At 41.9% G+C, this 23,436-nt stretch overlaps 1 pseudogene; it reads right to left on the bottom strand.

Annotated features, from left to right (window-relative positions):
• Nucleotides 1-22,541: 22,541 nt before the first annotated feature.
• On the bottom strand, nt 22,542-23,436 carry LOC116884655 (annotated as a pseudogene).

Genomic DNA, 23,436 nt, shown 5'->3' with positions numbered 1-23,436 from the left:
GCCTACTGTCTGACTGTGTGTCTTTACACTTTTTTCTATCACTTTCTAAGTCAAGCTTTTTCTGATGACAATTGGGTTAGGACCAATCTCTGAGTATACCAGAATATTATTAGAAATCATTTCATTGGCATTTTTTATATCATGTTTCTGTGTAAATGTGTGTCTCTGCGTGGTCCAACCTCTGGTTCTTGGTACTCCAGGCATTGCAAGAGGTGGGTACACTCTCATGGCATGGGGCTCAAAGGTGTCAAGGCTTTCTTTAGACACTTTCATACTTTCTTTGCTCCCTCTACTATAGTATATCACATAGGCTGTACAAAATGTAGGTGAAATGTTTTGTGTCTGCGCTGATATCCTAATGTGTCTGCTGGAAGTCTTTCTGATTATAGGAGAAGGCTCAATATCCCAAAATACTAGGAATCTTAGCTGGTTTTCCCCCTCATATATTCCTAGTAGTATCCCTTGTACTAGGTTTCCAGCTTGTCCCAGAGATACCCCCTATTCTAATTTATTCTCCAAACCCTCTCTCCCATTGTCCCAATTGGTTCCTCTTTTTCTCATCTCTAGCCTTCATTTATACCCGTCCCTTAATTACCCCTCTACCCCAATATACCCAAGATAGGTGTCTGTTTTGTCTCCCCTTCATACTGAGAAGCATCCATCTGTCTCTTGGGCCCTCCTATTACCTAAAGTCCCTGTGTCTGTGGATTGTAGCATTTTTGTTGTTTACTTTAAAAGTAATTTCGACATTTAAGAGTATTATATTTGTTTTCTTGTTCCATTCATTTGCCAGGATGGAACAAAATGTTGATTTTAACAGCTGAAGAATATTCCAGTGTATAAATGTAAAACATTTCCTTTATCCATTATTCAGTAGGACTTTACGTTGTTTCTAGCCATTACTAATAGACACTATATGATGGTAGTTTAGCAAGTGAACATCCAGTACCCAAAGTGTTCACTTCCAAAGCTGTTGCACAATTTTGCACTTCCACCAACAATGGAAAAGTGTTCACCTTGCTCTATATCCCCGTAAGCATAAACTATCACTTGTTTTTTGGGTTTTAGCCATTCTAAAGGAAGATGGAATCACAATGTCATTTTATTTGCATTTCCCTGGTGACTAAGGATGTTGAACATTTTTCCTAGTGCTTTTAAATGAGAGTATTCTGTTGAGAATCCTGTTTAGATCTGTATTGTTGGTCCATGTTACCTCAGCCTTTGGGCATGTCCACTGCAGAGGCATAACATGGAGACTTTGACTGTGCTTATCCCAGAGAGCTTGCATTGAGACAAGGGATGCTCCAGGAGTGGAACATGCATTCTGAGATGGGAGATAGCCATACCTTGGCTTTCAGGTATCTAGTCAGCCTCAGAAAGCTCTGCAGCTTTACAAGAAAAAAAACCTGTAAACAATAACCATACTATAAAACCTTTGACTTACAATGGTGTCAGGTTTGTTAGATATGCATGTACTTTTGTGATAAAAGTCTGACTTGACTTAAGATTCATTTTCTGAAATGGACCCTAGAACCTGACCAAGAACCTGAGGTTACATAGTTCAGAGACCTGGGGAAAATTTAAATCTGACTGTTCTACAAAAGAAAAAGTAAACTGGAGAAGTGTCTTCATGCACCCATCCTTAATATAGGATTATTTCCACTTGATAACACCCTGCAGTTCAGTTCTTTCTAAGAGAATCTCTAGGGAAACAAACTACTCCTAAGTGCAGTCCTCATGGTCATCAGAAAGTGGCCAAGAGAAAATGAATCCATTTATATCTATTGAGGATATTCCTGGTTTCATAGTGTTTTATCAGGGCTTTGTGTAATTTACTTTTCATATTTCACTATTATTTGTATATTGACTTTTTCTTTTAACTCTCCGTGTCCTTTGTGTATGTAATTGGATTCCATGTTATTGTTTTTACGGGACTTTTATGCTTATTCTTAAACGCAGAGAAGGGGATTCTGAAATCTTCAAACTTTCTGAAGTGCTGATTGCAGTTGCTGTTTCCTGGGGAGGGAGAATCATGCTCGTCTGAGGGTGTGACCAGTAGTGGACTGACTGCATTTGTGCACTAAGTCAGTGGACACATACCTATTCCTACATGATCCACACTATTGGATACAGAGAGTGAATAAAATTGGAATATAAAATCATAAAATATTGTCATGAATAAATAATTATAATTTAATTAATTAAATTAATTAATACTAGAAGGGAGTCTGGTCAGCAAGTCATGGTATGAGTAGATGAATGTGATGAGGGGTGGTTAAAATCAAAATGCTTTGTATACTTTTTGAAAGTGTTTTCTTCATTTGAAAAGCACCTTCCTACCCATTAAAACCCCTTTTCTAACTTTCCGGTCTCTGCCTGCATAGATCTCTTTATTACGGAAATTCTTGCCTAATTCTAGACTAGTATTTGGCTTCTTGGCTTAGCACAGTAACTTTGCCTATGCTGTAGCATGAATTAGCAAAAACTACAATTAATCTGTTCATCTATTGCAGACCTGTTGTGCAGTTTGGATTTATGATTTTTAATTCTTTGGAGGATTTACATATCATTAGACAAACAAAGTCATATATGTTGCCTTTATATTTTTAAGGTACTAATGTGCCATGATTCTATTATTCCCCATCCTCGTCAACCCTGTGAATATCTGGGTGTATACTATAGCAACTTCTAGGTGGATTGAATTGTTAACCACTGGATGAAAGTGGCAGCAATTCTCAGGTTTAGTCTGAAGATTACCAAAAGGTAATGTTGAGCATTATTGTATGTGATTTATTAATGATGTGTATAGCTTCTTTAGAAAAAAAGAGTATTTAAGACATTTCCCTTTTATATTTTTTAAATATTTCACTTGTTTTAAGTGCTTATGTTTATTTTTTAAATTATGTTTGTTCCTTATACAACTTTGAATAAACTTAAAATAATTTATCAAATAGAATATTCATAATTTGCAGATATTTTCTCTCATTATTAGCATTTTTGACAATGTAAACCAAATACTAACAATATTTACCTAAAATTAACATTGAAAACATTAGTAGTAAAAAGGATATTTCTTAGGGACAGGAAGGCTGGCTATGGGGTTGGAACTGCTGTTGGATTGAAATCAGCAGGTGATCATGTGTGGCAGGAGCAGCAGTTCAGACATATGACAGACTGCAATAGATGACCAGACTGACAGGGTCATTCCCTAACTAGGTAGGCCTACTGTAGCAAGCAGGAGGTGACTTAAAGATACATTGTATCTACAGATTTCTTGAGACAAATGTTCCACAGCTGCTATGTGTGCTGTCTAGTCTAAGGCTAGAAGAGAGATCAAAGTGGAAGGTTCAACCTGGCCCAGATCTGCACCCTTCTGAATGGCTCTCCTCATCCAAGTTTACCTGAATTATCTCAATGCCAAACCCACAGAGAAAAGAGAGCACTTACCTGGTCTGTGTGTTTCTGTCCTTGGCTGGCCTTGGTCAAAGTTGTTCCCTTTTTGAAAATGGCCGCAGGCATTGAAGGCAAGAGTGAATCCTGTGCCACCAGACACCATCATGGCCTTCCCTGTTGTCTTTCTTGAGGCCTGAGCCTCGAGTAGTCCGAAGACAGCAAGAGAACATCCTGCCCTCCCTACTGTCTCTGACAAGTGAGCCTGCAGGGCTTGCTATAACCAGTGGGTTGCCAGGTTACCACGGTTCTGCTTTGTTAGGTCATTTTCAAGAGGGTGGTTCCATTACTGTCTCTTCTTAAAGGTTCCCATGTCCTCTTCCATTTCCTAGGTGCAGGGATAAACACAGGTATATATCTGTTAATCACTCAACTGTTCCCAGAGATATGTAGATATATACAGCACCTAAGCTTTCCAAGATGAGTCCCAACTGTGTAGCTGTATTTGTGACCATAATCGTAAATTCAGCCCTAAATATCCCAATCTATCGTAAAGCCTAGGCCTGTTTCCTTGCCTTTGTGTGACCTTGTATGTGTTCTGTGTGGAAGGAGACCATATGCATACTTGTGACAGCCAGCAGCCCCACAATGTCAGTGTGCTTGCATAGGAATTTTCTGTCCCAAAATCAGTTTCCATCACCGTGATCATTTTAGGGCTTAAACCCACAAGTTTATATCCCTTTGTAAACAGCCGACTGAGGCACATCCACCATCTTATAAGATGGAAGCTGGCACCCTAGCACTCTTTCAGAGGGGATTCATCCTCCATTGCTTTTTCTTTCAATTCCTACTGGAGTCCTTGATCTGATCCTCTCCTGTGATTGACTGTCACCTGTCACCTGAAAGAAAACTTTCTCTTTCCTCATTAGCTTTTAGTCCTGGTGTTTGTCACAGCAACTGAATGAAACTTGAATAGCAAACACTACACTTTCTCTGTCCCTATCCTGTGTTATTCGGTGGCCAATCTCCTCTCCAATACCTCATCTTCTTCACTGCCTGGTATCCCATCTCTTTCTCTATACTTTGTGTTTTCTTTGTCTGCTCTTCCCAGTGGTTTTGCTCCAAAGTCATTCACTGCTCATCCTCTGATTGTACCCCTCCTTCGAACAGAGTGTCTGGGTCATGGTTTACCAAGCCAGTGAGCAGAGGATTACACATCATGTGCATGTGTTCAGACTTCCCTGCTACTCTACAATGGTGGGCAGTGTTACAGTAAATTACTATCTTGTCTCCCTTGACAAATGAAGTAGACTTGTATTCATTGCTCCTTTACTCCTCCCTGTGATGTTTTCTTAGTTTCTTTTGTTCCAATTCCCAAAAACTTTTCACGATCTCTTGCATGTGCACATGCATGTGCATGCTACTTCCTTGCTGTACATTCCAGGAGGGCATGCACATGAGATCATTCTTACATTTGTTATGTGTATTTGTGCATGTGCATGCATGAAACTACATGGAAGTGCTTATATGCATACATGCTATCATACATGTGCATCTTTGTGTATGTGTCTGTGTGTGAGTATTTGTGTAGTGTGTGTGTGTTTGTGTGTGCCTCTCTCTCTTTCTCTCTCTCTCTCTCTCTCTCTCTCTGTGTGTGTGTGTGTGTGTGTGTGTGTGTGTGTGTGTGTGTGTGTGTGTCTGTGTGTCTGTGTTGGTATACTGTAACATTCTTTTCCCAATTATGGCAAAAGCCAGAATTCCTCAAAGTGATTAGGCACACAAATAATAGTGGGAACTAATTCTCCTTTCACAAGAACCTAGTTTCACATCATGGTCTTTTGCTACATCCCCTGTTGAGCCAAAAAACAAAAACAAAGCAAAACAAAACAAACAAACAAAAAACACAATAGATAAACTCTGGCACTCTTGGTGGCTGTATGCCTACAACTAGTTGAGTTGTTGAATCTATTGGTAATGGGAATAGGCATATCGAATTTCAGAGGACACATCTTTGAAGAGGCCAATTCCACTTGACAACTTGGAAATTATCCAGACATTAAACCCTATAGGAGAAAGATTATTCAACATGAGGATCATGTCCCAGTCAAGCCCCAGGAGGCTGATCATGTCACCAAGATGAAGCCACAAAACTCCCATAGCTTCCTTAGAGCAGCACAGGCATGATTCAGGTTTAGGCACCACCACATTGGAATTTATCAATGTCATTGTGATAGAAAAGCAGTGGAACACTAAATATTACCACTGACCCAGTGAGATTACGAGTTAAAAACCTTGAATTTAAGACAGAGTTCAGTAGAGCAGCCATAGAATTAACAAAATTTCGGGCTTCCAAGATGGCTAGTTTCTTCTTCATTGACTTGACCTGCATAAAACTTGGTAATTTAGCACCATGTACTGGTGAATCTTTTATCCATCCATAGTTGCTCACCATCCCCATGTTTCTGCTTCTCTGGAGCCTGAACTAGTTCATCTCCTGATCAGCACAGGGCTTTTTTGTTTGTTTGTTTGTTTGTTTTGCTATTTTCTTTTCTTTTACATTTTGTTTTACTTGGATATTTTATTTATTTAGATTTCAAATGTTATCCACTTTCCCCCCTCAACAATATCACTTCCTTATCACCCTGATTCTATGAGGATGCTTCTAGTCCTACCCAACCACTCCACCCTCAACACCCTGCCATTATCCTTCATTGGGGAATCAAGTCTTGACAGGACCAAGGGCTTTTCCTCCTATTGATGATGGGCAATGCCATCCTCTTCTACATATATGGCTGGAGTCATGAAACCTTCCATGTGATTGGTTGGTGGTTTGGTCCCTGGGGTCTCTGGTGTGATCTGGTTGGTTGATATTTTTTTTCTTCCTATGGGCTTACAAACCTCTTCAATTTTTTCTCTAAGTCCTCTATCATGTCTGTTGTTCAGTCCAATGGTTAGCTGCAACCATCCTCATCTGTATCAGAAGGGCTATAGCAGAACCTTTCAGGAGTCACACATATCTGGCTCCTGTCAGCTAGGATTTCTTGGTATCATCAAGAGTGATTGGGTTTGGTGGCTGCATGTGGGATGGATCCTAAGGTAGGGCAGTCTCTGGATGACCTTCTCTTCAGTCCTATCTCCATTCTTTCTTTCTGTATGTCCTTCCCTCTGTATTTTCTTCTCCCTTCTAAGAAGAAATGAAGCATTTACATTTTCATCTTCCTTCCTCTTGAGCTTCATATGATCTGTGAATTTTTTTCTTAGGTATTCAAAGCTTTTGGACTAATATACACTTCTCAGTGAGTATATACCATGTATGTTCTGTTGTGACTGGGTAACCCTCACTCAGGATTATATTTCCTACTTGCATCCATTTGCCTAAGAATTTCATGTAGTCATTGATTTTACTGAGTACTGCTCCAGTGTGTAAATGTACCATGTACCACTTTTTCTGTATTCATTCCTCTGTTGAAGGACATCTGGTTCTTTCTCGGTTCTGGTTACTATAAATAATGCTGATATGAACAGAGTGGAACATGTGTCCTTGTTATATTTTGGAGCATCTTTTCAGTATGTGCCCAGGACTATTATAGATGGCTCCTCAGTTAGTAGTATGTCCAATATTTTGACAAAACTCAAGTCTGATTTCCTAAATGGTTGTACCAGCTCTCAATTTCACCAACATTAGAGCAGCACTCATCTTTTTCTGCATACTTACCAACATCTACTGTCACCTTAGTTTTTTATCTTAGGCATTCAAACCATGAGGTGTGAGCTGGTATCTCAGATTGTTTTCATTTGCCATTCCCTGATGATTAAGGATGTTGAACATTTCTTTTTTAATTAATTACTTTATTCATTTTTCATCTTTATTAACTTGAGTATTTCTTATTTACATTTCGATAACAATCATGTAGTTATTCTACTTCCCAGTTTCTGGGCCAACATCCCCCTAACCCCTCCTCCTTCTGTTCTCTATGGGTGTTCCCCTCCCTATCCTCCCCCCATTACCACCCTCCACCCAACAATCATATTCACTGGGGGTTCAGTCTTGGCAGGACCAAGGGCTTCCCCTTCCACTGGTGCTCTTACTAGGCTATTCATTGCTACCTATGCAGTTGGAGTCCAGGGTCAGTCCATGTATAGTCTTTGGGTAGTGGCTTAGTTCCTGGAAGCTCTGGTTGCTTGGCATTGTTGTTCATATGGGGTCTCAAGCCCCTTCAAGCTCTTTCAGTCCTTTCTAAGATTCCTTCAACAGGGGTCCCGTTCTCAGTTCAGTGGTTTGCTGCTGGCATTCGCCTATGTATTTGCTACATTCTGGCTGTGTCTCTCAGGAGAGATCTACATCTGGATCCTTTTGGCCTGCACTTCTTTTGCTTCATCCATCGTATCTAGTTTGGTGGCTGTATATGTATGGGCCACATGTGGGGCAGATCTGAATGGGTGTTCCTTCTGCCTCTTTTCTAAACTTTGCCTCCCTATACCCTCCCAAGGGTATTCTTGTTCCCCTTTTAAAGAAAGAGTGAAGCATTCGCATTCTGGTAATCCCTCTTCAGTTTCATGTGCTCTGGGCATCTAGGATAATTCAAGCATTTGGGCTAATATCCACTTATCAATGAGTGCATACAATGTGGGTTTTTCTGTAATTGGGTTAGCTCACTCAGGATGACATTTTTCAGTTCCATCCATTTGCCTATGAATTTCATAAACTCATTGTTTTTGATAGCTGAGTAATATTCCATTGTGTAGATGTACCACATTTTTTGTATCCATTCCTCTGTTGAAGGGCATCTGGGTTATTTCCAGCTTCTGACTATTATAAATAAGGCTGCTATGAACATAGAGGAGGACATGTCTTTTTTATATGTTGGGGCATCTTTTGGGTATATGCCCAAGAGAGGTATAGCTGGGTCCTCAGGTAGTTCAATGTCCAATTTCCTGAGAAACCTCCAGACTGATTTCCAGAATGGTTGTACCAGTTTGCAATCCCACCAACAATGGAGGAGTGTTCCTCTTTCTCCGCATCCTCGCCAGCATCTGGTGTCACCTGAGTTTTTGATCTTAGGCATTCTCACTGGTGTGAGGTGAAATCTCAGGGTTGTTTTGATTTGTATTTCCCTTATTACTAAAGATGTTGTACATTTTTTTAGGTTTTTCTAAGCCATTTGGCATTCAACAGCTGTGAATTGTTTAGTTCTGAACCCCATTTTTAATAGGGTTATTTGTTTCCCTGCAGTCTAATTTCTTGAGTTCTTTGTATATTTTAGATATGAGCCCTCTATCAGTTGCAGGATTGGTAAAGATCTTTTCCCAATCGGTTGGTTGCATTTTGTCCTAACAACAGTGTTCTTTGCCTTACAGAAGCTTTGCAGTTTTATGAGATCCCATTTGTCCACTTGTGATCTTAGAGCATAAGCCATTGGTGTTTTATTCAGGAAAATTTCTCTAGTGCCCATGTGTTTAAGATTCTTCCCCACTTTTTCTTCTATTAGTTTGAGTGTATCTGGTTTAATGTGGAGGTCCTTGATCCACTTGGACTTAAGCTTTGTACAGAGTGATAAGCATGGATCGATCTGCATTCTTCTACGTGCTGACCTCCAGTTGAACCAGCACCATTTGCTGAAAATGCTATCCTTTTTCCATTGGATGGTTTTGACTCCTTTGTCAAAAATCAAGTGACCATAGGTGTGTGGGTTCATTTCTGGGTCTTCAATTCTATTCAACTGGTGTATCTGTCTATGTCTGTAACAATACCATGCAGTTTTTATCACTATTGCTCTGTTATACTGCTTGAGTTCAGGGATAGTGATTCCCCCAGAAGTCCTTTTATTGTTGAGGATAGTTTTAGCTATCCTGGGTTTTTTGTTATTCCAGATGAATTTGCAAATTGTTCTGTCTAACTCTTTGAAGAATTGGATTGGTATTTTGATGGGGATTGCATTGAATCTATATATCACTTTTGGTAAAATGGCCATTTTTACTATATTAATCCTGCCAATCCATGAGCATGGGAGATCTTTCCATCTTCTGAGGTCTTCCTCAATTTCTTTCTTTGGAGGCTTGAAGTTCTTATCATACAGATCTTTCACTTGCTTGGTTAAAGTCACACCAAGGTATTTTATATTATTTGGGACTATTATGAAGGGTGTCGTTTCCGTAATTTCTTTCTTGGCTTGTTTCTCTTTTGTGTAGAGGAAGGTTACTGATTTATTTGAATTAATTTTATACCCAGCCACTTTGCTGAAGGTGTTTATCAGGCTTAGTAGTTCTCTGGTGGAACTTTGGGATCACTTAACTATACAATCATGTCATCTGCAAATACTGATATTTTGACTTCTTTTCCAATCTATATCCCTTTGATCTCCTTTTGTTGTCTGATTGCTCTGGCTAGAACTTCAAGTAGGGAGAGAGAGGGCAGCCTTGTCTAGTCCCTGATTTTAGTGGGATTGCTTCAAGTTTCTCTCCATTTAGTTTAATATTAGCTACCGGTTTGCTATATATGGTTTTTATTATGTTCAGGAATGGGTCTTGAATTCCTATTCTTTCCAGGAGTTTTATCATGAAGGGGTGTTGAATTTTGTCAAATGCTTTCTCAGCATCTAATGAAATGATCACGTGGTTTTTATCTTTCAGTTTATTTATGTAGTATATTATGTTGATTGTTTTCCATATATTAAACCATCCCTGCATGCCTGGGATGAAGCCTATTTGATCATGATGGATTATTGTTTTGATGTGCTCTTGGATTTGGTTTGCCAGAATTTTTTTTATTTTTTTATTTTTATGTTATTTTTTTAAAGAATTTATTTATTTATTATATATAAGTACACTGTAGTTGTCTTCAGATACACCAGAAGAGGGCATCGGATCTCTTTACAGATGGTTGTGAGCCACCATGTGGTTCCTGGGAATTGAACTCATGACCTCTGGAAGAGCAGTCGGGTGCTCTTAACCGCTGAGCCATCTCTCCAGCCTGGTTTGCCAAAATTTTATTGAGTATTTTTGCGTCGATATTCATAAGGGAAGTTGGTCTGAAGTTCTCTTTCTTTGTTGGGTCTTTGTGTGGTTTAGGTATAAGAGTAATTGTGGCTTCATAGAAGGAATTTGGTAGTGCTCCATCTGTTTCAATTTTGTGGAATAGTTTGCATAGTATTGGTATGAGCTCTTCTATGAAGGTGTGATAGAATTCTGCACTGAACCTATCTGGAACTGGGCTCTTTTTGGTTGGGAGACCTTTAATGACTGCTTCTATTTCGTTAGGAGTTATGGGGTTGTTTAAGTGGTTTATCTGTTCATGATTTACTTTGGTACCTTGTATCTGTCTAGGAAATTGTTCATTTCCTCCAGATTTTCAAATTTTGTTGGATATAGGCTTTTGTAGTAGGATCTGATGATTTTTTTGAATTTCCTCTGATTCTGTAGTTATGTCTCCCTTTCATTTCTGATTTTGTTAATTTGGACACACTCTCTGTGTCCTCTCATTAGTCTGGCTAAGGGTTTATCTATATTGTTGATTTTATCAAAGACTCAACTTTTTGTTCTGTTGATTCCTTGTATTGTGCTTTTTGTTTCTACTTGGTTGATTTCAGCTCTGAGTTTGATTATTTCCTGCTTTCTACTCCACCTGGGTGTATTTGCTTCTTTTTGTTCTAGAGCTCTTAGGTGTGCTGTCAAGCTGCTGATATATGCTCTCTCCTGATTCTTTCTGTAGGCACTTAGAGCTATGAGTTTTCCTCTTAGCACAGCTTTCATTGTGTCCCATAAGTTTGGGTATGTTGTACCTTCATTTTCATTAAATTCTAAGAAGTCTTTAATTTCTTTCTTTATTTCTTCATTGACCATGGTATCATTGAGTAGAGCATTGTTCAACTTCCTTGGATATGTGGGCATTCTTACCTTATTGTTATTGAAGACCAGTTTTAGCCTGTGGTGGTCTGATAGGACACATGGGGTTATTTCTACCTTTTTGTATCTATTGAGGACTGTTTTATGACCAATTTTGGTCAATTTTGGAGAAAGTACCATGAGGTGGTGAGAAGAAGGTATATCCTTTTTCTTTAGGATAGAATGTTCTATAAATATCTGTTAAGTCCATTTGGTTCATGATTTCTCTTACTCTGTCTATGTCTCTGTTTAATTTCTTTTTCCATGATCTGTCCATTGATGAGAGCGGGGTGTTGAAATCTCTACTATTATTGTGTGAGGTGCAATGTGTGCTTTGAGCTTTAGTAAGGTTTCTTTTATATATGTAGGCGCCCTTGTATTTGGAGCATAGATATTGAGGATTGAGAGTTCATGTTGGTGGATTTTTTCTTTGATGAGTATGAAGTGTCCTTCCTTATCTTTTTTGATGACTTTTAGTTGAAAATTGATTTTATTTGATATTAGAATGGCTACTTCATCTTGCTTCTTCAGACCATTTGCTTGGAAAATTGTTTTCCAGCCTTTCACTCTGAGTTAGTGTCTGTTTTTGTTTCTGAGGTGTGTTTCCTGTAGGCAGCAGAATGCAGGGTCCTCATTGCGCATCCAGTTTGATAATCTATGTCTTTTTATTGGGGAGTTGAGTCCATTGATGTTGAGATATATTAAGGAATAGTGATTTTTGCTTACTGTTATATTCATATTTGGATGTGAGATTATGTTTGTATCCTTTTCTTCTCTTTGTTTTTTTGCCAAAATGATTAGTTTCTTGCTTTTTCTAGGGTGTAGCTTGCCTCTTTATGTTGGGCTTTGCCATTTATTATCCTTTGTACGGCTGGATTTGTACAAAGATCTTGTGTAAATTTGCTTTTGTCATGAAATATCTTGGTTTCTCCATCTATATTAATTGAAAGTTTTGCTGGATACAGTAAGCTGGGCTGACATTTGTGTTTTCTTAGGGTCTGTATGGGATCTGTGCAGGATCTTCTGGCTTTCATAGTCTCTGGTGAGAAGTCTGGTGTGATTCTGATAGGTCTGCCTTTATACATTACTTGACCTTTTTCCCTTACTGCTTTTAATATTCTTTCTTTATTTGTGCATTTGGTGTTTTGACTATTATGTTACGGGAGGAATTTCTTTTCTGGTCCAATGTATTTGGAGTTCTGTAGTGTTGGGGACCAGGTCCGGACTGCTGGACTAAGCAAAGCTAGATCCCTGCCCTGAGCAGATTCCTGAGAAGGGCTTGACCTTTTCAAAGAAAGAGCATGTCCCTGGAAGACTGTTGCCTCACTATCTAAGGAGAATATCTTGCTGTTTAATGATTCACCTCATGTCCTTGGGCACTTCCCAGTACTCCGCCCCACCTCCCATCCCCGCCCTAAGCTTCAGTTCCTGCTTCAATTCCTGCTTCAGAGCTTTAAATGCTGTACATTCCCCTCAATAAACAGACCTTGACAAGTACACTGCTTGGTCTCACTCCTCTTTCTCACCCATTCTCCTGCAGGTATGGGTCCCCCTTGACCCTCACAAATAACTGGGTTCCCGCTGGCAGGGGCAAGTGGTGCTCAATGCAGGGCTCAAGGTATGGACCCTCACCAGACAGAAAAAGAAGTTGAGGACCCTGGGTATTTGTCCAGAAACCGACACAGATAAAGTGAAAGTAGTTGCACTGATCTGGTGTTCATAGCTGCGGGCTCTCACCGCTCATGGGAGAAAGATGTAGCAGGTAAGAGTTTTCTGTCTAATTGAGAATGGTCAAAAAATGTCTAAGGAAGTGGTCTTTATCAAAGACCTTAAGGCTTCTCTCAGGGAAAGAGGAGTAAGAGTTACGAAAAAGGATCTCGTTAATTTTTTTTGTCTTTGTGTCAGAAACGTGTCCTTGGTTTATTATTGAAGGACCAGAAATTAGCTCCTATAGTTGGGACAAAGTTGGAAAGTATTGAAATGACTTATTGTAAGAAAAAGGATCCGAGACGGTTTCGATTCAGGAGATAGCATCTGTGTCTTTTTTCTTTGTGTTTTGTGCCGGCTAAACTCTGGGTCTGTATTTGCTACACTGGGTCTGTATTTGCTCACGAGTTCTGGAGTTCTGTTTTTGCAGTTGCTCCAATCTCGGGCTGAGAGGGAGGCTCATGTCTCAGGAGAGTGAGCAGTAGACGTGCCAGGAGCTCACCTATTGTGCTGCCCTGGGAGATGTCCCAGGAGGTGAGGGAACCCAGGGACGACTGGGAGATTCCCATCTGGGTGCCGGTGAGGATTCAATGATTCTCCTGGATTGGAAAAAAGACCCACCCTCCCAGCCGTCTGTATTTCCAGAGTGTTCTTTCTCTGTGTGTCTTAGGTCTTTGTTTTGTGTTACTCGTGACCTTGACAATGAGAAAATTCTTGTTGGGAAGGAGGAGTGATGTGGAATCCGTTCCCCTTCATCTGTTTTTGGTGAGCTCACAGAAGCTCCCATCTGAATCAGTTTGGTTTTGTGGCAATCTTGTGGAGGCCGCTTGTTTTTTGTTTTTGTGTGCACTTTTGTTTTTTTTGTCTGCTAATCTTTGGATTGTCTTTCTGTGTTACTGAATGGTTTTGTCCTTTTTGGCAGACCTCTATTTTATGGACTCTCTTCTTGTTTTCTCACCATCCCACTTGAGATGCTTGTTAGTAGCTGTTACAGGAAATCTATAATGCTCACTTGAGTGTGCTTTAGAAACAAGAATTTCATGTTTGCCCTGGGTTCCATTGGGATAGGTGTGGAGATAGGCTTGATTTCCATTACAAATGATGTAACATCGCATATGTTAGTACTCCTAACACTTCTTGAGACTGAGCCTCAGGGATCACAACCTGTATAAGTTTAGAAGTTCTAAAAGGCAGTCATGACCTTTGTGTACAGGTTCAGATAGTGTCCAGATTAGAATCCTGATGCTAAAGACTTAGTAAGACACAAAAGAGAGTTGAGTATTACTTAGGGCTATCTTAAGGTTGAGTCTAGGTGCTGCAAGGGAAGCTACAAGTACATCTACTGTTGCCCTGCAACACAAGGCTTATAGAGAATTCAGAACTGCCATTGACTTAGACATAAAAAGAGTAAAAAGACTTTTTAACTGACCTCCAAGAATCCCTATCCCCCTTCTCAGAGATAGTCCTTCAGAATAAGAGAAGATTAGACCTGATATTCCTTAAAGAAGGAGGTCTGTGTGCTACACTAAAAGAAGAATGTTGCTTCTATGTAGACCATTCAGGAGTAATTAAAGACTCCATGAATAAACTTAAAAAAAGGTTAGACAAACGACAGAGAGACAGAGAGCATCAGGGAAGGTTCAAGAGCTGGTTTAGTAGATCTCCTTGGATGACTACTCTGATATCTTCCCTTATGGGACCCTTCTTAATTTTGCTTCTGTTTCTGATTATAAGTCCATGTGTGTTCAATAAGCTAGTTACCTTCATTAGAGAAAGAGTAAGTGCTGTTCAGATTTTGATGTTACGTCAGCAATGTCATGTTTTAATTTTAGTTCTATGATTAGAACTAGCCACTAGAAGAAGTGGGGAATGAAAGGTAGAAGTTTTAAGGTTGCCTCCCCCCCTAGAAAAAGGTTCAGAGTAGAAGAAAAAAACTGTTTAGGCCCTGGAATTGTATGTTCCAGGAAGCTTCTCCTAGGACTATAGAATGGGTAATTTCATCAACCAGTTTGACAACTCTCTCCCAGGAACTAGCTGACCATAAAGTTAGATTCAAATCTTAGAGAACAATCTTGAGAAGCAGGAAGCTTCTCCCAGGAACTAGCGGACCATACAGTTAAACAATCTTGAGAAACAGGAAGCTCCTCCTTGGGATTTTTCACTGGTATTCTCGACATTTTCCAGTGATGTCCTTCCTACCCCCTTTTCTCCAACAGCAGTTTTTTGGCTGAAATATCCTCTTTATTGGATACATTTACACGCCTCCTCAACTAGGGTCCTTCCCACCCATCCCTTGCTGGTGGCACAAATCATACGTCTTGGAAGAGAACAGTCCCATAAGCTCTTTGGACGGGACCCCGATGCTTTAATATTACCCTATAGCCCCTCCCAGGTCTCTTGGCTCAGTCAACATGTAGACAAATGGTCAATTAGCTGCATTGCCTTTCAGGGTAAGATAGATAATCATTACTCCGCAGATAAGTTGATACAGTTTTTTTCACAAAATTACAGTCCCAGTGGTCTTTACAAAGGTAACACATGATCACCCTATGTCAGGATCACCTTGTCTTTACAGTCAGCTCCTCTCCTCTAATGGACAAGCCGCATTTTCCATTGATGGTCAAATACAACAGTTCTCTATTCCTTTAGATTCTGCTCAGCTGGTAGAGCTTCAAGCTATTCCCGCAGTATTTCGTACGCTGCCTGATGCACCCTTTAACCTATATACAGATAGCTCATATCTTGCCTTTTCTATCCCCTGGTTAGAAACAGTGCCCTATATCCGGCCTATCACCAATGCTGCCCCCCTGTTTGCCACCTTACAAAAGTTTATTCAGAGGCGTTCTTGCTTGCCCCTTCCTTGTGGGACACATCTGAGCACATACCAGATTGCCAGCCCCCTTGGCTGATGGTAATGATGCCGTTGATCCCCTCACTCGGCTAGTGGCCTTGGCCCAGGGGGCCTTCTCTATGCCCCTTACATTTGCCCAAAAAGCACATGACTTACATCACCTTAATGCACAAACCCTTAGGATTAAATATAAGATCACCCGTGAACAGGTTCGCCAAATAGTCCGTAATTGCAAATGCTGTGTGACCCTACTGCCTGACCCCCACCTAGGGGTCAACCCCCGTGGGCTGGTTCCTGGAGAGCTCTGGCAAATGGATGTCACCCATCTTCCCTCCTTTGGTAAATTAAAATATATTCATGTCACAATTGATACCCTTAGCAGCTTTATCTATGTATCCCCGCAGACAGGGGAGGCCACCAAACATGTTATAAGTCATGTTCTGGTTTGCCTCACAGTTTTACCTCAACCTAAGATTGTTAAAACAGATAATGGACCTGGATATACTAGTTCTAATTTTAAAGACTTTTGTTCCCAACTCGGAATTAAACATGTCACGGGCATTCCTTATAATCCTCAGGGACAGGGTATAGTTGAAAACGCTCACCAAACCCTTAAAAATATGATCCATAAATTACAGTCAAATGGGGGAATATTACTCCCCCTCCCCAGTAATCACAAAAATTTATAAATCATGCACTCTTTGTCCTTAACTACCTTGTCATGGACAAGGATGGAAAAACTGCAGCAGACCGCCTGTGGCACCCCCATAATTCTTATGATTATGTACCAGTCCTATGGAAGGACCCATTAACATCCCAGTGATATGGCCCTGATCCGGTCCTCACCTGGGGACATGGATCAGCCTGCATTTATGATTCAAAGACTGGGGGCACCCGTTGGCTACCCAAGTGCTTTGTTAAGGCCTTTAACCCACCCAGGGGACAACCCTGAGGAAAAGTCTAACTATGCTTAATTACAGATCATGCTGACCATGTTCCCCTTCATCTGGATCCCTGGAAGCATCATCATGTCTGCCCTTGCTACATCGCCTCACCAGATCTTCAACTATACCTGGGTGATTCTTAATGGCGCCAGAGATGTGGTGTCTGCCAACTCCACCACCGCTGCACGAGTTCCCTGGCCCAATCTTGAGTTCTCACAGTTCTAGGAAAGAGGCACCTCCACGTGTACAAAGAGAGAACCCATCACTGCCGTGACTCTTGCAGTACTCCTAGGCCTGTCAGCTGTGGGGACAGGAACTAGGGTTGCCTCCCTGATCACCTCCCAACAGAGTTATCATCAGCTTAGTGCCGCCATAGACAGGGACATCAGTGAACTTCAACAAGGAATAACCTATCTTAAAGATTGAGTTGCTTCCTTGGTTGAGGTTGTTCTACAGAATAGAAGGGGATTAGATCTTCCCTTTCTCCAACAGGGAGGGCTCTGTGGAGCCCTCAATGAGGAGTGTTGCTTTTATGCTGATTAAGACAGGATTAGTAGAAAACAGCTTACAAAAAGTTAGAGAAGGTCTACAAAAGAGACAAAGAGAAAGAGAAAAGAGTGAAGCCTGGTATAAAAATTGGTTTTCTGCCTCTACCCTGCTCACCACTCTTCTACCCAGTATCCTGGGTCCCTTTATAGGACTCCTACTATTCATCTCCTTTGGTCCGTGCGTACTTAAAAAGTTAACTGGTTTTATCAAGGCCCAGGTGGATTCAGCTACCAAGCAGGTCTCGGTCCATTACCACCGCCTCCATTGTGAGGAGGCTGAGACAACCGGGGAGTGCGATACTCCCCCTGGGTCGCCCACGGCTGGCCTTGACTTCTCCACCCTAAATACAGCCTATAACTCAGGCTGAAAAATCAGTCGCTGGTGGAAGCGTCAATGACTGGAATATTATGGTGCCACATACCAGGCACACACCTCACCGCTGTGAAGTAACCCTACAACGGGATTAGCACGGGTCCATGATCTGGGTTGCCCACTCTCACAAAACTGTATAGCCCAGAACAGTATGTTAAAGCATAAGATTGTTCCTAGCCATTGGGGTGCAGTCCTAACTGCAAGAGTGGCTCGCCATGGCTGAGCTGGGCACTCTGTGAGGCATGTCTGATCTATCTCAGACCACTACTTCCACCGTGGCGGAAATAATGAAACCTAAGTGAGAGTGCCAGACGTGGGGGCAACCTGTGTAGCCTAAGACATGGGACTTCACCTACCAGGTTCTGGTTGTGGATGCACACCATATAGACAGAACTTCCTCCCACTGATAGTTTAAGAAAGGCGGAGATGTTGGGGACTGGGACCAGATGCTGGACTAAGCAAAGCTAGAACCCTGCCCTGAGCAGATTCCTGAGAAGGGCTTGACCTTTTCAAAGAAAGAACATGTCCCCGGAAGACCGTTGCCTCATTGTCTAAGGAGAATATCTTGCACATTTCCCATTACCCCCCCCTAAGCTTCAATTCCTGCTTCAGAGCTTTAAATGCTGTACATTCCTCTCAATAAACAGACCTTGACAAGTACATTGCTTGGTCTCGCTCCTCTTTCTTGCCCGTTCCCCCGCAGGTATGGGTCCCCCTCAACCCCCACAAATAACTGGGTCCCCGCTGGCGGGGGCACTGTAGGCTTCTTGTATGTTTATGGGCATCTCATTCATTAGGTTAGGTAAGTTTTCTTCTATGATTTTGTTGAAGATATTTACTGGTCCTTTGAGCTGGGAGTATTCATTCCCAGCTATATACCTATATTACTCTATAACTATTATCCTTAGGTTTGATCTTCTCATTGAGTCCTGGATTTCCTGTATGTTTTGGACCAGTAACATTTTCCATTTTACATTATCTTTGACAGTTGTGTCCACGATTTCTATGGAATCTTCTGCTTCTGAGATTCTCTCTTCTATCTCTTGTATTCTGTTGGTGATGCTTGTATCTATGGCTCCTTGTCTCTTCCTTTGGTTTTCTATATCCAGGGTTGTCTCCCTTTGTGCTTTCTCTATTGCTTCTATTTCCATTTTTAATTCCTTCACCTGTTTGATTGTGTTTTCCTGGAATTCTTTCAGGGATTTTTGTGATTCCTCTCTATTTTATTTATGTTTTCCTCTGTTTTTCTAAAGGAGTTCTTTATGTCTTTCTTGAAGTCTTCCAGCATCATGATCAAATGTGATTTTAAATCTAGATCTTGCTTTTTTGATGTGTTTGGATATTCAGTGTTTGCTTTGGTGGGAGAATTGGGCTCCGATGATGCCATGTAGTCTTGGTTTCTGTTGAGTTCCTCCGCTTGCCTCTCGCCATCAGGATGTCTCTGGTGTTACCTTGTTCTGCTTTTTCTGACAGTGGCTAGACTTTCCTATAGGCCTGTGTGTCATGAGTGCTGTAGACCTGTTTTCCTGTTTTCTTTCTGCCAGTTATGGGAACAGAGTGTTCTGCTTTCGGGCGTGTAGTCTTTCCTGTCTACTGGTCTTCAGCTATTCCTGTGGGCCTGTGTCCTGAGTCCACCAGGCAGGTCGCTTGGAGCAGAAAAGTTGGTCTTACCTGTGGTCCCTCGGCTGAAGTTGCTCATGGGTGGCTGCTTTTGAACTCTCAGTGAGGGCAGCAACCAGGAGGGCCTGTGCTGCCTTTTCCCGGGACCCCGTGTACCAGGGTCCCATATGGCGTTAGGTGTTTTCCTCTGGAGTCAGAAATGTGGGCAGAGTGTAGTCTCTTCTGGATTCCCAGGCGTGTCTGCCCCTCTCAAGGTTTAGCTTTCCCTCTCACGGGATTTGGGTGCAGAGAACTATTGACCAGGTCCCTGCAAGTCTGGGCGGTGTCTGGACCACAGGGGACTGGCCGCTCGAGTGCCCCTATCTTTCAGTTCCCAGAGGCCCTATACAGTTTCCTCTTGGGCCAGGGTTGTGGACAGGGGTGGGCAGTTGGTGGTCTCTCCCACTCTGCATCCCAGGAGTGCCCACTTGTTTGGGCGGTGAGCTCTCTCTCCCAAGAGGTTTGGGAGCAGGGAACTGTGGGCCGGGATCAGGGAGGTTCTGGCTCTAGCTAAAAACTGGAAGTGTTGAGTCCCAGAGGTATTTTGCCTCTGCGTGTCCTGAGTCCACTAGGCAGGTCTCTTGGAGCAGAAAAGTTGGTCTTACCTGTGGTCCAGTGGCTGAAGTGGCTCCTGGGGTGCTGCTTATGAGCTCTCCATGAGGGCGGCAACCAGGAGGGCCTGCACTGCCTTTTCCCAGGGTCCCCATGCACCGGGATCCCAGATGGCATTAGGTGTTTTCCTCTGGAGTCAGAAATGTGGGCAGAGTGTAGTCTCTTCTTGATTCCCAGGAGTGTCTGCCCCTCTGAAGGTTTAGCTCTCCCTCCCACGAGATTTGGGTGCAGGGAGCTGTTGACTGGGTCCCTTCAGATCTGGGCGGTGTCTGGACCGCAGGGGACCTGCTGCTTGAGTGACCCTATCTTCAGGTTCCCAGAGGCCCTATACAGTTTCCTCTTGGGCCAGGGATGTGGGCAGGGGTGGGCAGTATTGGTGGTCTCTCCCACTGTGCAGTCTCAGGAGTGCCCACCTGTCTGGGTGGTGAGCTCTCTCTCCCAAGGGGTTTGGGAGCAGGGAACTGTGGGCTGGGATCAGCGAAGTTCTACTTTATTCATTTTTACAGTCCACATTTTATTCCCCTCAGGTACAACCTCTGAGGGTTCCACATCCCATGTGTCCCCCGTGGCCCCCTGCCCTGCTCCCACCTCTCTCTACAAGTATGTCCCCACCCTACCCACCCCACCCAACCTTTAATCTTTCTGGAGCCTCCAGTTTCCTGAGGGTTAGGTGCATCTTCTATGAATGAACCCACAATGAATGAATGAATCACTCGCTTGATTAGAGTCACACCAAGTTATTTTATATTTGTGGCTATATAGAGGGAGTCCTTTGCTATATATGTGTTATAGGCCTCCTCTCAGCTGGTGTATGATGCCTGGCTGGTGATCCAGTGTTTAAGAGATCTCAGGGGTCCAGGTTATCTGAGATTGCTGGTTCTCCTACAGGATTGTATTCCTTGTTAGCTTCCTCTAGCTTTTCCCTAAATCAATAGATTGGTCAGCATCTTCTGTTCGTTGGTTTGGTGCACATTTCTTAGGTTCTTCTCAGCCACTCAGGATTCCTCTCTTGAGAATTCTTTGTTTAACAGTCTACCCTATTTTTAATAGGATTATTTAATTCTCTGGAATCTAATTTTTTGAGTTCTTTGTATATATTGGCTATTAGCTATCTATCATATGTAGGATTGGTAACGAACTTTTCCAAATCTGTTGGTGGCCATTTTGACTTAATGACCATATCCTTTCTATTCCAGAGGTTTGTCAATTTTGTGAGGTCCCAAATGTTGATTCTTATATCTTAAAGCATGAGCGATTGGTGTTCGGTTCAGGAAAATTTCCCCCGTGTCTCTTTTTTCAAGGCTCTTCCCACTTTCTCTTCCATTAGTTTCCGTGTATCTGGTTTTATGTGGAGGTCTTTGATGTACTTGTATTAGAGCTTTGTACAAGGTGATAAAAATGGGTCAATTTGCATTCTTTTCCATGCTGACCTCCAGTTGAACTAGCCCTATATGTTGAAAATGCTGTCCTTTTCCCATTGTATAGTTTTAGCTACTTTGTGAAAGGTCAAGTGACTATAAGCATGTGGGTATATTTCTGGGTCTTCAATTCTATTCCTTGATCTACCTGCCTGTTTCTGTACCAATACCATGCACTTTTTATCATGATTAGTCTGTACCACAACTTGAGGTCAGGGATGGTGATTTCCCCAGAAGTTCTTTTATTGTTGAGAATAGTTTTCTATATCCTGAGGGTTTTTTTTTTCTTTTCCAAATAACTTTGCAAATTTCCCTTTCTATTTCTATGAAGAATTGAGTTGGAATTTTAATGGGGATTGCATTGAATCTGTAGATTGCTCTGGGCAAGATAGCCATTTTTGATACATTAATCCTGCCAATCCATGAGCATGGAAGATCTTTCCATCTTCTGAGATCTTGTTCCATTGATTTCCTTCTTCAGAGACATGAAGTTCTTGTCACACAGATCTTTCACTCACTTGATTAGAGTCACACCAAATCATTTTATATTATTTGTTCCTCTTGTGAAGGGTGTCATTTCTCTAATTTCTTTCTCATTCTGTTTATCTTTGAGTAGATATGATCTACTGATTTGTTTGAATTAATTTTATATCCAACTACTTTACTGAAGTTGGTTATCAGCTGTAGGAGTACTCTGGGAGAATTGTTGAGGTCACTTATGTATACGATCAGATCATATGATAATCTGCAAGTAGTGATATTTTGACATCTTCCTTTCCAATTTCTATCTCTTTAACCTCCTTTTGTTTACTTAGTGCTCTGGCCATGATGTCAAGTACTATATTGAATAGGTAGGGAGAGGGTAGGCAGCCTATCTACTCCTTGATTTCAATAAGACTGTTTCAACTTTCTCTCCATTTAGTGTGATGTGGGCTACTGGTTTGTTCTATATTGCCTTTACTATGTTTAGGTATGGGACTTGAATTCTGGCTGATGAGGAAATGTTTATGCCAAATCTACAAGCCCATTTATCATTTTTCAACTCACCAACCCTATTAAAGGGAAGGAAACTTCTTTTATTTTATTTCTTTTTCAGCTTTTAGGAACTTTATTTTCCTTCCACCATGTTTCCCTTCACTCAGGTCTCTGCAGAGCGGCTCAGGACCACTCAGTGGTGGCTTCAACCCACTCAGTGGCCTGTGCTGTGGTTAACTGGTGATCAGGCCTCAGTGGCTGGCTGTGCACTACAGTCTTCCATGGGGAGCTACTGGATCGGCATAGAAAACATCTGCACACCCTCAGACTGGTTGCCACCATAATCTGAACAGCAGGGAACAAAGGCACAGGCGTAGTCCATTCATCTGATTAATTTGTCCTTGTTCACATCCTTCTCAGCAGCAGCCTGCTTTTCCTTCTCAATCTCTTCTGGGTCTCTGTATAACTAAAGATCAGGCATAACCACCCATGGGTGCTCACAGGAGATAGTTCCTTGCTTCCATAGTAATTCCCAGGCAAACATCAACCACAACAGACCCACTGAATGAGCTCCCTTTTTGTTGCATGGGATGGCAATGTCCACAAAGCACAGGGGAGAGTCTGTGTTATACGGAGCAATGGTGGATAGGGTGACATAAGAGGAGTCTGTTAGGAGCTAGTGGTCGGCCCAGGAATCAGTCACCACTAGAAGTTGTGGCTCCCTGAAAGCTGATTGAATCTGGTTAGTGAAGGACACATGTGTGAATTGGCCAGCAATTGGAGTGGCTCCTGTGGCAGCACCAAATTTCATCACAGCTCAGTTCCTGGAGCCAGTGTTCCTGGAGGAGATGAAGCTGACATCAACAGGGTTCTCAATGGTAACAATAGCTCCAGCAGCAATGAACAACTTCTCCCAGGTCCTCTTCAGGTTCATGATGCAGATACTGTCACTTTTCCCTTTGTAGAGGTACTGCTTCATCTGAAAGTCAAGGTTGGTGCTACCTAAGTGGGTTCCTGCAGCAAGGAATTTGAGGACACCATCCTCCTTCATCTGTAGGACATCACAATCTCTGGACAT

This window comes from Rattus rattus, chromosome 15 (genome assembly GCF_011064425.1).
Source record: "Rattus rattus isolate New Zealand chromosome 15, Rrattus_CSIRO_v1, whole genome shotgun sequence".
In the NCBI taxonomy this organism is placed as follows: domain Eukaryota; kingdom Metazoa; phylum Chordata; class Mammalia; order Rodentia; family Muridae; genus Rattus; species Rattus rattus.
This window is presented reverse-complemented; position numbering and strand designations above follow the sequence as displayed.